Genomic DNA, 15,369 nt, shown 5'->3' with positions numbered 1-15,369 from the left:
CTCTGTGGAAATAGACTGCTGGAGTGAAGGCCACTGGCTCAGACTTAGACCATGATTGGCGCAGCTAAGTGATGAGAGGTGTTTCTAATTCTGGATATACTTCGGTAGACCCAAAAGGATTGATTGAGGATGGACTAAATACAGGGTGTGACAGAGCCAGAAGTATCCCAAGTGACTCTAAGTGCTTCAACCTGAGGATTTGGAAAAATGGCTAGACAGGGCTGCCTTTAACTGAGATGGCAGAGCCGCAAAGGGCTGGCTAAGCTGCGGGGAGGGATGGATGTGCACATATTAAACTCGAGTCTGTCACATGTCCACATGAAGATATTGCATGCACTGTTTGGAGTTTGTAAGAAAGATGCAGACTGAAGACACTGAATCAAGAGAGAAATATACCGAAAACATGAGATGGAAGGTAGCAATGCCAACCAGGAAAAACAAAGAAAGCTTCATGGAGGAAATGGTACATAATTTGCAAAGAATGTAGTGTTAAAAGCAGAAATAAGTGAGAAGAACATTGCAGAGGGAGAAATAACCACTACTAAAAGTGCTAGAACAGGAAACTGGATCATGTTTGGGGAAGGTCAGCAGAGTTAGGAGGATCTGTAGGATGGGTCTTAGGTGAAGTCAGAGGCAGAAATAGCTCTAGAACTCTAGCCCTCCAGTTCATTCACACACTTGTCACTTACTCATCACACATTTATTGGCCCCCTACTTGGTAGAGGGAGCAATGTTCTGTTCTGAGCATTACTAATAAGAGCACTTATTGACTATGAACTCAATGAAAAAAAAGGAAACTTCATTTATAATACTCCTCAATAATACTCCGTAATGCCTTTATAATACTTTGTAAGAGATACACTAACATTATCCCGTTTAAAGATGAGGAAACTAAGAGTCAGTGATTTGCTCAGCCCACTCAGCTGACAGCGTAGAACAGAATCAAGATCGGAACCTGGGCATATGACTCCACGGTCTTTGTTTGCACCACACTGCTTCACTGCTGTCAGAAACACCAACCCCGACATCTTTGGAGTGCAGACCAGCAACAATGCAGATTACTGCACCAGGGCCCAGGTCCCAGCCAGGCTTACACTTGTGGGGATGTGACACTCACCAGGGTCAGCTGAGGAACCAGCAACAGCAGTTCTAGGAAAGAAGGCAGGCTGCTGACCTGAAGGAGGTCACTGAGCTGCTGACTCTGGCCTCATCAGGAAAAGCCACTATTCTTTCCAAAACATCAATTCCCAGTCTAGGCCCCATAGCAATCTGGGTTCAAGGACAGACAATGGCAGCCTCACCTACAAGGTTAGCATTGAACATTGCCCTATCAACAGCAATGTGTCTGCCCCTCCTCTCCTCCAACCCCATAGGATGAGAAACTCAAGACCACCGAGGCTGTGTCACATGTTCTGTATTTCCTTGAAATGTTTGTGACAAATTCTGCACTTTCTGGAACTCAAATCCCAGAACTCTCAATTCAATGTGCATCCACACAACATGTTAATGCTGTTTAGTTCATATCTTAAAATTATCTTCCCTAGTGAGCAGACTAGGAGAGCAGAGAGAGAAAGAGAGAGAGAGAGAAGTTCATGACACCAGCCCAGGAATGACACTCCCTGCCACTCCCAGGCAGAGGAATTTCTCCTCAGCTCAACTTATCCTGGAGAGATATTTAGGACTCAGGCATCTGACCCAGCAAGTTGAACAGGAAGGAGCATGACAGCCCGAATACACCTGGGTGTCCTTCCTGGAGACATGCTCTCATCTGGACACCACTGGCTGTGAGAGGAGGCTGATGGCAACATTGTGGAAACAGTGAAAGGTGGAAGGAACAGGAATGCAAATGCCAATCAATGTGGGCGTGGTTATTTAGCAGTGAAAAAGAAGTAAATGTCCACAGAGTCAAGGAAGGAATAACATATTGTTATGTGCAGGAGAAAAGAGGAGAAAGGGGAGGAGGAGTGAGAGAAGGAGAAAGTAAAAAGACACTGCCAGTACAAATGTACACAGTTTGATCCCATTTATGAAAAAATAAATTCCAGTGATGTGTGTGTGTGTGTGTGTACACATGCGTACAGAGAAGGATCACCTCAGCCTGACAGTGACAGTGAACTTATTTCCTCCACAAATGTGCCCAAGTGCCCTTCCTGTGCTAGTGAGGGAGACCTAGCAAGGGACAGAACAGGGGACATCCCTGCTCTCACAGCTGCATAAGGGAACAGGAGTAAGATGGAAGCCAGACATGATCTGTTTTTTTTTTTTAAATACTCTGTGTTATCTGACATTTTACAACAATGATTTACTTCTGAGTGTGTCATTATAGATACACAAGTAAATAATAAAATAAGAAGTTGGTGGGAGAAAAGAAGGGAGAAGAAATTCACAGCTAAGTTCGGAGGGTTGGAGATACCCATGGAGGCCAGGTGTTTCCAACTAGGCCATTACATCCCACTAGGCCAGTACCAGGTCCCCATCCCAAGCACGATGTCCACATTGTCTGAGAAGGAAACCAAATGATACTGTGTTTTCTGCAGCAGACATAGTCTAGTAACTGAATAGTTCGTGTCTCCCATGGTCTCCCACTGACCCACCTGCAGTACTGCCTGGACATGCTCTATGGACCAATCTCATGAAAATGTGAAGAAATGTGAAAATGTCTTCACATTTTCATGACAAATGTCATTCCCTGTAAACCTGGTCTCCACACTGCCTTCTCCCTGACCACAGGCCTCCTTCCAGCTTATGTCCTCTGTAGAGAACCAGCCATTCAGAGATCCCCTTCCCTTTTTGTACTCAAAGGTGCCCTCAAGGCCCACCAGGACAAACCAAGAACAGATGCCAGAGTGTAACACAGATTACACAGAGAAACACATTCTTCCAACCTAACACTTGTTGCGGGAAGCGGCAAGGGAAACAAAGTCACTGAGACCACTTTCCAGGAAGCAGGAATTTTATTATGTTAGCACACTCAGGGAAGGTACGTTCTCAAAGCCCAGAGCCCCGATCAGAGTCAGGAGCTGAGTTATAAACCCCCAGGTGGGTTATGTAACCAGGGGGTTTTACAGTAGATGGTTCACAGGCGGTCAGAAAGACAAGCCAGTTATAGAGAAACAAGTTGCTTGCCGAGTTTTCCCCCAACCCCTCTACGGAATGTGGTCACAGTCACAGGAAATCTTGCAGAGCCTATCTGAAGGTCTGTGACACTTTGAGCTTGCAGAAAGCTGCTTGTAGCCCCCAGAGTAGGGAATTCAAGGCAAATTCTAGGCACACAGTAAATCCCAGAAAAATAGCCACGTTGGCTCCAACACACCCACTCTAAACTTGTACTTGTCTTCTGGTCCGCACAGAAAAATTGACAAGATAAACTATTGACCAATAAGGTAGTAAAACTCTTGTCTCCAACTCCATGTGATCTTAATACTGTAATAAGTAGAGTCATTAGATTTGCAGTCAGAGGCCTCCATCCCAATCCTGGCTCTGTCAACTTCAAACTATATTCTTTTATATACAAGGAAAAATAGATATTATTATTATTGGGTGGGGCTAATTAAAGGGCCTATCTCACACAATAATTGTGAGGATTAAAAGAAGTGTTTACGACACACGCACAGGAAATTAATGTGAGTCAACTCCCTGTATAGCTATCCTTATCTCAACCAGCAAAAACCCTTGTTCCTTCCTGTTATTGCTTATACTCTCTCTATAACAAAATTAGAAATGAGGGCAAAATAGTTTCTTCTGGGTATTGAGGGGGTAGGGGGGAGAGGGAGGGGGCGGAGTGGGTAGTAAGGGAGGGGGTGGGGGCAGGGGTAGAAATGACCCAAGCCTTGTGTGCACATATGAATAATAAAATAATTTTTTAAAAAAGTGTTTATGAGTACTTGAGTTTTGTTGTTCGTTGAAAGTTGCATACATGTGTGCGTGAACACATTCCATTGTGCAGGTTTCAGGTGTTGTCTGTGAACCTGGGATACGCAGGGAGGTGAGAAGGAAGAGGCGCCCCAATGAGCAGAATATACGTGGCACCCATGACAGAGATAAAATCTCAGTTGCAACCAGAAAGTCTACACGGAAATGCATCCAAATAAAACCAGATCTGCCTGTCCAAAGAGATCATCAGAAAGATTCCTTCCAGTTGCCTCAGCCCAAGACCAAACTCTCTGTGATTCTCTGCCCTTGATCCTGAACTACTTGGCATTTTCTACAGACTTGAGTTTTGAAAACAATTTACTTTAAGAAAAAAAGAATGCGGTTATATACTCAACTGTTTCCCCATTATGGCATTTGGCTTCATAGTCTAAGGGGTTTATTTTAATGATAATACAGGTGTCTATTTCATTCTTTTCCTGGGTACTTTTAGTCATAAATTTCCTGACTGATCTTGAGCAAAGCAAACATTTTCCCCTTTTGTCCCTCCCTCATCCTTACGCCACTTTCAGTCCCACACCATTCTGCTCTTTTGAAGGAACTCACACCACTCTGTGCCTAGGTCTGCAGTCAGGGCTCCAGATGTGTAATACCTAATACCCAGCCTGAAATCCTGGTGCCTCCCTCATTTCATTCACCGTTCTTCTTTTGTTGGACATCCTTCCTCACCACCTAGTGCTCAGGAGATGAGCCAGGCTCTCACACTTTAAAAATCATGCAGGGACTGGTGCCTCTGAAACCCAGCTGCACTTTCAACTCACTTGGACAGATTTATCAAAATGCAGATTTGCATCGCTCTACCTGGTGAGTCAGAATCTCTGAAGGAAGGGTCCCTGGGAATTCTATTATATACTTCCTAGGTGAATCTGATTAACGGAACTAATGGAAAACATTACTCAGGGATTCTTTTCACCAGGATAAGGGATAGGGTACAGAATTCACAAGTCTTCAAAGACCAAGTTTCCTTTTTAAATCTTCTGATCCACTGGGAGTTAATTAAAAGACTTTACCACCAGGGGGCAGCATGGGCAGGGCAATTGAGCTATAGAAAATCAGAGATGAGCTCTGTGATTCCTCACAACAGTGGTCACAAATAACAGCCTACCCTTGCATGGAAGGTCCCTTCAATGAAGCTTCTCTGAAGTTGTGATTCGGTACATCTTTATGCCATGTCTGCAAAGCAAGTGTTCCACGTTGGTGCAAGTAAGGAGTGTGCTGCCTGAGAGAAGGCAGGTGGCTTCTCCAAAGCCGTATTTCTAACAATTGACAGAGATGGGGCTACCCACAGATTTTGGAAGGAGTCTGAACCAAGGAGGAATCACACATAGATTCATCACTTAAAACTTGTAAGACAGCATAAACCAGAAATATGCACACAACACAGCACACCATGATCTTTAAGCCCAAACCTCACCCTCAGCAGATTTGCTTAATAAGAAAGTCTAGAATGCTTCTAACTGCCACGATCCATGTTTTTATAGTGGTCCCACAAACAAGCGGGACAAACTTATTCACACATGTGCACGATCATCAAAAGAGAGAGTGAGCAAGAATCATGAAAATGCCTTAGGCTAGTTCACAGTTCTGAAAATACGTTTTAATAACATAGACAACTACATCTCAAACCTTAGAGGCCAAACAAGCTACCTGGGGGCAGGGAAGAACTTTACTAAAATGCAGATTCTGAGTCTGTAGGATGAACCTGGGCCTGTGCTTCTGTACCTTCTAACAAGCTCCTCTGTGATGGGCACGGCTGCTGTTCCGTGGACCAAACTTTGTCATGCTCCAGCCTCTGCCATTCTTCTCCAAAGATGGAGGCCCCAAGTGAGCATGAGATGGGAGCAATGGAGCTCCTGACCCCTTAGTTCCCTGCCTTTAACTGTGTATGTCTAACACCCCAGTGAGGGTAACTCTAAGTGTTTAAAAATATATATTGTTCATATACAGCCCCTAGTGTAAGACCATCACATAACTTTGTGCTCACCTAAAGAACCTGTGGGCATTCCATAGCTCCAGGCTTCTGAGTCCTTGCCAGGATTATCTTAACAAAATGAGCATTTGAAGTCCTGACCCCAAATAAAATGGAAATCCTACGTATGTGACACTGTCATTGACTGGGAACAGAGAAGGGGTTTTTTGTGAGTTTTGCTTTGTTTCAGTTTCCTGCACTCCGGTCCAAGGGTTTTCAACCAGGGAACATTTGCCTTCCTGGGGATATTTGGCAATATCTGGAGCCTTTTTGGTTGTCACAAAACTACAGCCTCTAGTGTGAGGATTGGACAGGAAAGTTTAAGCATCCCACGGTGCACAGGACAGGGCCCACAACAAAGGACCCTCCTGCTCAAAGTGTCAGTGGTGCCATGTTGGAGAAATCTGCTGTATTCTATCCAACTCATATTCACCAGTATCTTGTGCAACTTGCTGAATGATTTTTAAAATACTGCCACAGATCAGGGGTAAGAAAAAGGTCACAAGCAGTCATTCCAAATGGGAAGCTCAGAGGTCTTGCTTTCCATGGGGCAGGGAGGTTTAGAGGATAGGAGGCCCTGTGACTGGGTTTGATTGCCAGTTTGGTCACTAGCAATCTGGATAGAATCTTCTTCGAAATTCCTCAGCTTTTATTTCTTCAAGTATCAAATGACTGCAAGTCTGTGGGCAGGGACTATTTGGCATAGCAAAATTTATACATTCTCCCTGACACACAGTAAGTGCTTACAAATTCATCAAAGAAATGAGTGGTGCTTCATTTATAGAATTTTTAATGTGATATAAATACTGCTTTTTAAACATTAATTAGAGAGTTGAATATTAGGGACTACTGTTACTAGTTGTTACTTCTCCTGCCAAAGCCAGACTTGTACATCCATGAGCACATGGTCGCCTATTCTATGCAGATACCAGTACACAGGATTAGATGGCTTGGGTTCAAATTTTGGCTCCTCCACTACATGAGCTGAGACAATTGATTTACTTTCTCCAATACTCAATTTCTTCATTTGAGAAACAAGGGTGATAATTCCTGTCCCACAGAATTCCAGGAAGAATGAAAATTAAATGAGATAACGTATGCAAAGCCCTTCGCACAGTGCCTGGCACACAGCAAGCTCTCCGTAAAGGAGGCTTTATTAGGCTTTTGGTCTCCAGCCCCCAAATCAGCACCTGATCAGTTACCTTTCAAAAGAGGGGTATAGACTCAGTACTGAAATGAGAATCTGGCCCTAGAGACCAAGTTGACCTGGCTCTTTTCTACTGGAGGGTAAATTGGGAGCTCATCTCTGCTCCACAGGCAAAACAAGAGGGGGAGGAAAAAACAGTCCATGTTCTTCCACGTGCTCCTGTTGTCAGACCCAGAGTACAGTCCAAATGACTAGACACCCAGCGTTTTTGTTCTATCACAAGGCCGAAAGATACTAATAAAGATGTCAGAGCTGAAGGTTATTTGGAGAGCAAATAAGAAAGGGACAAGAAAACCACAGCCTTTGATTCTATAATGAATTTTGCATGAAGGGCTCAATGTTACGAAGCACCAGAGACCACACTGCCACACACTGCATAGTCCATTTTTTATGGGAAAGAGGAAAATGGGGAAAAATCCAAACTGATACTAAGGCAGTAGTGAAGAAAGTGCATGCAAGCATATATACATTGATATTTTATAGCATAGTGAAAACCTGGAGCTGAAAAGAAGCATCTAGTCTAATATCTTCATCTTCCAAATGAACAAATTGAGGCTCTTGGGATTAAAGATTAGGCCTTATCCCTTCAGCCTGCAGGGCCAACTTGCCCCACCTCCCCCTGGCCAGGAAGGTGGAAACAGGACAGAGATTAGAACTGGAGCCTCCAGGCTAACAGGTTTTATGGTTTTGTGTCAGCTGTGCTGTGCCAGTCCTTCCATTGTGGAAACCTTAAATTGAGTCACCACTTCAGTTGCGGAGGTGTCACACTGGTCCCTGGACACGGTATGCCGTACTCATGGCTTGGCAAGAAACAGGTCTCCAAAGGCCAAGGGAGCCCTGGGAGCAGAGTGACCAGACAGCAATGAAGAGTGGTTCTTCCCTTCCCTTTAGTCACCGTGACTTATGTGGTCATGAATCATTCCTGCCAGCCCAGAGGAAGGGCTCAATAGAGTCTATGGCTAATTTTTAATCATTATTATTAATTTTTAATTACATGAGAACTCACAAGTACATTTTCCTTGCTAAAAAATAAATAAAATATGGTTCCTAGAGCTAATGTTCCCTGAGATTCCTCTCCTCCAATTGTGGTTATCTTGTCCATCCCCACCTCTCTCCCACCCAACACTAAATACTATTATTATCAGGTCAGCGAAAACCTTTCTAGACCATATCTTACACCTTCAAATGATGCCTGTACTCCAACATGCGATTTTTATGGGTTTTTTAAAAATATTTTGTAGCATAGTATGTGTAAGGGCTCTGTTGCTTATTTTTACCCCTCACCAGGGGCAAAACTCAAATGACTGTCCTGGTCTTTGCATAAATACCCACCTCAGTTTTTTAATTGCTACATGATATTACTTAGTACTATATCCTACAGTTTATCGCTCTATGAACTGTAATTTAGACTATTTCTAATTCTTTTTATATTATTAAAAACAACAATGGAATTTCTTCTTTGTACACCTTTGCAAGTTTTCCTCTCTAGTAGGTGGAAGACTTGATTCTCAAATGCTATTCCAAAATGGATGCTGAGTCAGTTGTGAAAATTTCTAAGCACTAATGCTTGCCTAGACCTGGGAGATTCATCTGTATCCTTACAGCCCTCGTGTATTCACTGAAAAGCTTTAGTCAATTCCTGATTACTTTGGGACTCTGTACGAAAAAGAACATAGTTTTCATGACCTCTAAAGAGCTCTTATGATTCTTGTATCCTATAACTCCGTGACTCCAAGCATTAAACCTATGATGTTCTCTCAAAAATAGAGGTGAGAAGTTGCAGGGTGTTGTGGAAGGGAATTGCTTTATGTTGCAATGTGTTAAGATCACAATGTGCCACTTCAACCAGAGCAATGCATTTTCAGGGTGTTCTTGGGGAAATGACTAGCACATACCTAGTCACTGACTTCTGTGTGACCTTTGCCAGGCCCTTCCTGGATATTGGAGATATATGATGTCACCTTTTGCAAATTCTGTGTAATTCTGAGCCTGAATCACTAATATATAATGAAATGAGGATAAAAAATAACCACAACCAATTTTGCATATACTTTAATTTACAAAGCACAGTTTCACATCTTATTCCTGGATCAAGCCTGAAATACACACAGCAAAGAAGAGATAACTATAATATGTATTATAACAGAGTACAATAAATACTGTTGTTCATTATAGCCAAGTAAAATGAGACCAAAAGAATGAATTAACTTCCCAAGGTTACATTGCTAGGAAATTGCTAAGGCAAACTTGGAAACCTAAATCCTGATTCTTTTCTCTTACATGGGGCAACACTGGGTTTCCCTGTTGTGTGGCTGTGGAGACTTTTTTTGTAAACCTTAATAACTAGGAGAGGTTTGCATCTTTTGCAGATCTAAATGGTTTGGTAGAAGACCGTATTCAGACAAAGAAGCTTGCTCTCAAAAAGTATCCAAGTGGATGAAGAGGAACGAGAATCAACTTAGGGGAAAAGGACACGGGAATTAATTAATTGAACTCTAAGAAGAGATGAAAGTCTATGTGGGTGAAAAGCTTTTACTCCACAGATTGACTAAAAAGACTGGGGAAAATACTTTGGCTGCACTGGCCATGGAAAGCCTTTCTAGAGAAGTGGCCATTGAACTAGAACACAGAGAATGCCTCCTAGACTCCAGCTTTGCAAAGAAACAGGAGAAGGCAAACCAAATGTCAGGAACAGTGAGTACAAAGTTACCAAGAAGGACAAATTCGCTAAAAGGCTGAGAATTTTCTCTACCCGGGGAGTCAAGATGAGCACAAGGGCATGAGATAAGGTGAACCCCTCAGTGCTCACCTGGGTGGTCAGTGCTATAGGATCTCAGAGGAGGGACTCATGAAGAAGATGGGACTTAGGGGAATCTTGAGGAAATAACCAGTTCTATTCAAGGGAAATACCAGAAAGGTGGTGCCAGCAGAAGATCTAAAGATAGGAGAGAAGATGTTGGAACAAGTCTGGTCTATCGATCTATAAACTGGTAGAGTGGCACAGAATGCTCCCTGACGCTATATTCTGCCAATAAGAAAACTAAGCCCAGATAAGGGTGGCCAAGGGAATGACAGAGCTGTGTCCAGTTCCCAAATTCCTCCCCCCGCTGGCTTTACCATAGCTCCTTCCTTCTGCTGGAAGAATGACATCAGGAAGGGGGCCTTGGCTGTGGACCGAACTGAGTGGGAGATCTCAACAGAGTCCCATGGTGGGACTGTCTGCCTGAAGCTCCCCTATGGTGGCTCCCAACTCTCTGATCTCAAGGCCAACTTCTTTGTTCCTCCCAGAAGCTTCCCAAAGTCTCGGGAACCACTTTGATTTTGTTTTTTCAATATTTCTCTACAAAACAATGTGAGGAACAAGAGGGAAAACATAGTCCTATTATGAAGTCATTTCAGCCAGAAAAACAGGACCAAGTGCTGCCAATTTCACCTGGATTGCAGGGCTCCCCTAGGGAGAGAGGGAATAGGCACAGAGGGGGACAGTTGGGACACCACTCTGCTCAGGGCTTTGGTTTTAGCACAAACCAGCACTGCCCCAAGGGAGCAAAAGTCCCCAAACCAGTCTCAACGTGGTTAGATCTGCCAAACTCCAACCACGGGACTCTTCCCTGAAAGCCCACTAACACTTAGGCCCTGGACCATCAGCGTGATAAGGACCTCAGAAATCACCTAGCCCAATCTTCCATTTATAACTGTGGACACTCAGGTATAGAGAGGGTTACCTGACAAGTAGTTAGACTGCTCCAAGGCCAATAAGAGTCGAAGGGTTCTGGACACTTACTAGGTGCCTGACGCCATGTTAAACTATGTATCTATTGTTGCTATTGACTCTCACAGTGAAGAAATAAGTATTGCTGGGATCTCCGAGGAATCCGAGGTTTTTAGAAGTTCAGACACTTACTTGCCCAACGTCACACAACTGGAAATAGTAAACAACACTCTCATCCAGACCATTTTATCCCATTGTCCCTGCTGCATTAAGACTGTATAAACAACCTCTGACCTCCCAGCCCAGTAGAACCACTTCAGTCCCAGGCCTGTTAATCCTGAGAGCGTGGGTTTTCATGGCCATCTGCACCCTAGTCATGTCTTCCATGTTGGGCCACCAGCATCCAGACCCACCTCCGTCCTGCCTATGGATCTCTTTTGCTCCTTAGTTCTATGCACTGTCCTTCCCCTCTGACTCTACCAACTCACACAATGGATGCTCTTGTTCTCTTCTTCCTCAGCCTCAATTCAAATGTCATTTGTTCAGGGAGATGCTCCTCCCTTAGTGTCCATCACTGCCCTTCTTCACTTACTTTACAGGTGGTAATCATAATTCTGCATGCTCACCCACATGTTGTCTCCTCCCCCAGCCATCTATAGTACAATGCCTGGAACAAAATAAATGCTCAATTAAAAGTTGCTATATAATCAAACAAATGAACTAAAAAAAAAAGGGAAGGAATACCTTAGTTATTCTTCAAAGTTTGCCAGCATCTCCCCCATGTTATACTTGTACAAGTGATTTTATTAAACTTACATAATCCAGAAATTTGTGTTACACCAATTTTTGTTGGTGGTTAGGCGTGTGTCCATCAGGTCTTTTACTCTGCATTATAGACACAGTTCTCCCTCATATTGGTGGGGGATTAGTTCCAGAACCCTCTTCAGATACCAAAATCTAGAGGTTCTCAAGTCCATTGTGTAAAATGGCATAGTATTTACTTATAACTTATGCATACCATCCTGTACCCTTTAAATCACCTCCAGGTTATTTATAATACAATGTTCGTGCTGTGCAAGTCAAACATCTACCACTCAGCTACATCCCCAGCCCTGCAAACACTATGAAAGTAGTTGTTATACTGCATTTTTAGGGATTAATGACACGAAAAATGTCTGTACATGTTCACTATAGATGCAATTTTTTTTCAAATAATTTTGATTTGTAGCTGGTTGACTCTGCAGATATGTAACCCTCAGGTACAAAGAATCAACTGCATATGGATCTGATATCTGTATGGGACCTCATTTGTGGGAAAATAATTTAATTATTCTACATGATATATTATGTGTATTCTATGTATTCTGTGTTACATGCTGTACAAATGCCCACATATATATTACACTAAAGAACATACTGTACATATTTTTCTGTGATTTTTTTCTTATTTAATAACATATGATTACCAGGCTATATGTAAATCCATCTCATGCTATTAACAAGTACATATTATTTTTCAAAAATGAAATAAAAGTACTCACTCTCACTCTTGGTGAAGTATTCAAATAGTCTAGGGATGGAAGCTATTGGATCAAGAGTACCCTTTCCCCTTTCTCACACCTTATAGACTGGAAGGATTTTGCATCAAGATGAAAATAAATGAGTACATATTCATCAATGAACAGAGCTCCTGAGAGGGAGCTTTGAGTGGTAGAGAGGAGCATAGGATGCAGCTGGAGGGCAGAGGAAGAAAGTGCAGTGAAGTGAAAAGTTAGGGACTCAGAGCTACAATACTCAATCATAGCACTGTAGCAGATGAGGCAGATGAGGAGAAGAGCTAGGGTGAGCCTAGTTAGACACAGGAGTCAGGAATGATGGGTGTCCATGGAGAGGATAGCATAGAAGGCAGCCCAGCATCTTGGGAGGGTGAGGCAGCAGCCATGGGTGAACTGGCCCCAGGAGGCTTCCTCTATCCTCAAAGAAGGTGGGAAATATGTCTCCCAAGGTTTTGCCAACAAAAGGAAGCATTTGCCTGCTTCCAGGTGGGACTTGTTTATCTCAATCTGGAGACCAAAGTTCAAAACAAACTTCCAAACAAAGGCACCCTCTGCTCTGGTGCTCTCAACCCTGGGCTCTGGCAAGGAGGGAGAGGAGGGTGCTCCTGATGATTTCCACAGCCATGGCCACAGAGCGCCACCCCCAGCTTCCTCCTGCGTCCTTCCTGCTGCCTCCGATTGTTGTGGACATCCTCACAGGGACAGCTTTTTAAGCTTGTTTTAACCCTTTTCTTCCTGTCCTTAGAACTAGACAGGGAAAGTGAGATTGTTTTCCCCCATAGAAGCTACTTGGGCCTTTTAGAGTGGCCCAAGGCCCAATGGTCTCTCCTAAGAACTGAATTTATCAACATCCAGCAGGATGTGTTATTTAAAAGAACTCTAGAGAGTAGAAGAATTGGTCAGTTAAGCTCCTGTAGTTGGAAAATTCTGAGGTGTATTTTCATGGCCACCACTCTATGGAAAGTCCAACAGATCTCCATCAGTAGGAAGGAAGTAGCAGGATTGTCACTGAGAGTAGGTGTAAGTAAATGATGGCACTAATAAAAACATATAACAACTCTTCATTTGGCCTGCATTACACTAAGCATTTCAATACATGTGACAATCCAAAATACAAGTGTTGCCATTATACCCATTTTACAGATGAAGAATTTGAGAATTTGAGGCTATCTGGCCCATGGTCATGCAGCTAGTGAGTGATGCAGCTGGAATTCAAAATCAGTCAAGCTGAAACAGTACCAGAATTTTTAAGCAGGCTACCACCAGCTGTATGGACTTCCTGCTTCACTTAGTGAACTGTTGTTTCTCCTCTTGTCCCAAAATTAGATTGATACCACATGAGGATAGAATACTTGTCTGTCCTGCTGATACCTGTATCCCCAGCAGCCAAGATGGGCTTGACACAGAGTAGAAACTGAATATCCAATTGATGAGTATTGTACAATGCAATACAATATACAGTTGTTGAGATGAATAAATGAATGAAGAAATAGCATTCTTTTATTTGACTGTGTTCTACAGTCTGAAATTTTGTAAACATTGAGGCTTTGGGTGATAAGTACTCAGAGAACAGTTCTGTTAATTAATACATATCTAGTTTTCCTGAACTTTCTCCCAGAAAAAAAAATCTTTTCTCCAAGTATTAGAACTTAGCAAGTTAAGTTGGTTATTGAATAAAGAATCCCAATCTGAATCGCATAGGTCTCTAGAGAGATGTTTGGGGATATTTTATAAATTTATTAATCACTTATTACGCTTTCAAAGTTTTTCTAGACCTCTGCCTTTTTCAATAGCTATGGTCTGTCTGAGAAGCCCTTGGGATACCTGTTTAAATGATGAGCAGGGGGATCTAGGGCCTAGAAATGTGCACTTTTGTGAGTATCTCTGGTGCTTGTTATACATGTGAAACTCCTCTAGAAGTTTCACTGTGAGATTAGAACTATTTTGCCCCTATACCAGTGGGGGGGAATATCCTAATACATTGTCAGAATGTGTTTCAAATCCACTGATCCTTTGATTTGTCTAAAGACTCTTTACTCACTCTCATATCTTGGGTCATGAGCCATATCAGCTTCTCCCACACTGTGTAAAACATTGCAGTTACCTACAAGGTGGTCTTTTGTCAGTTTTAAGAGGGCTGGCTGTCTCACTTTACCCTGACATCCCAGACTATGGCATAGTCATTCTCACACCCACCTGTACTAGAAGTAAGTTCCAGTACAGTTCTGCCACAAGATGCAGTGTGTCCTGGGACAGAGAGCTCAGCCTCTCTGGCCCAGTGTTTCCTTGTCCATAATTAAAGGTGGGAATGTTCAGTTTGTTGATTTACCCAGGCTCTATCTAGAATCCCTCTATGGGCAGGGATGATGTATTCTCACAGTCTTGTTTTTCAACAGTTAAAAGTCACACTACAGTGAGCATGAATTAGGCTCAGAAGGTGACAGAGTTAGTAGTCACAGGAATGTAAAGAACCTCACCCAATTTCGATCATTGTGACCAAAAATATTCAGAAAACAAATGTCTATAATACACAAGTATAAGAACCAAAAAAAGTTTTGAAAAACAGTAAGTTTGAGAGAGCTGCTTGGCAGCACAAAACCTTCAGTAGACCTGTGAGCCTGACTGATGAGGGTACATACCGGCTAATTTGATGGGGACTGCTTCAGGATGGGCTGGCCTGGACATTCTGCTGTCACAGTTGGGCATTGCTAGAGCCAGAAAACAAATGGGTCATTTTGTCAACAAATGTTTTCTGACACCTATTGTGTCAGGCCCCCATCTAGTTATGGGGGCCAGGAGGGAAACCCTACTGACAACGCCCATTCTTTCATGCAGTGAAAATTCTAGAGAGGTGACAATTATAAGGACTAGACCAGTTATAAGGGGCAAAAGGAGAATTAAGTGGAGAAGTTGGGACACAAGTTAGATGGCTGAAGGAACCCCCAGCATCTCATCCGCTGGTCTGGCCACCACATTCCACAGTTCAGGAAGTCAA

Source organism: Castor canadensis, chromosome 6 (assembly GCF_047511655.1).
Source record: "Castor canadensis chromosome 6, mCasCan1.hap1v2, whole genome shotgun sequence".
Taxonomy (NCBI): Eukaryota; Metazoa; Chordata; class Mammalia; order Rodentia; family Castoridae; genus Castor; species Castor canadensis.
This window is presented reverse-complemented; position numbering follows the sequence as displayed.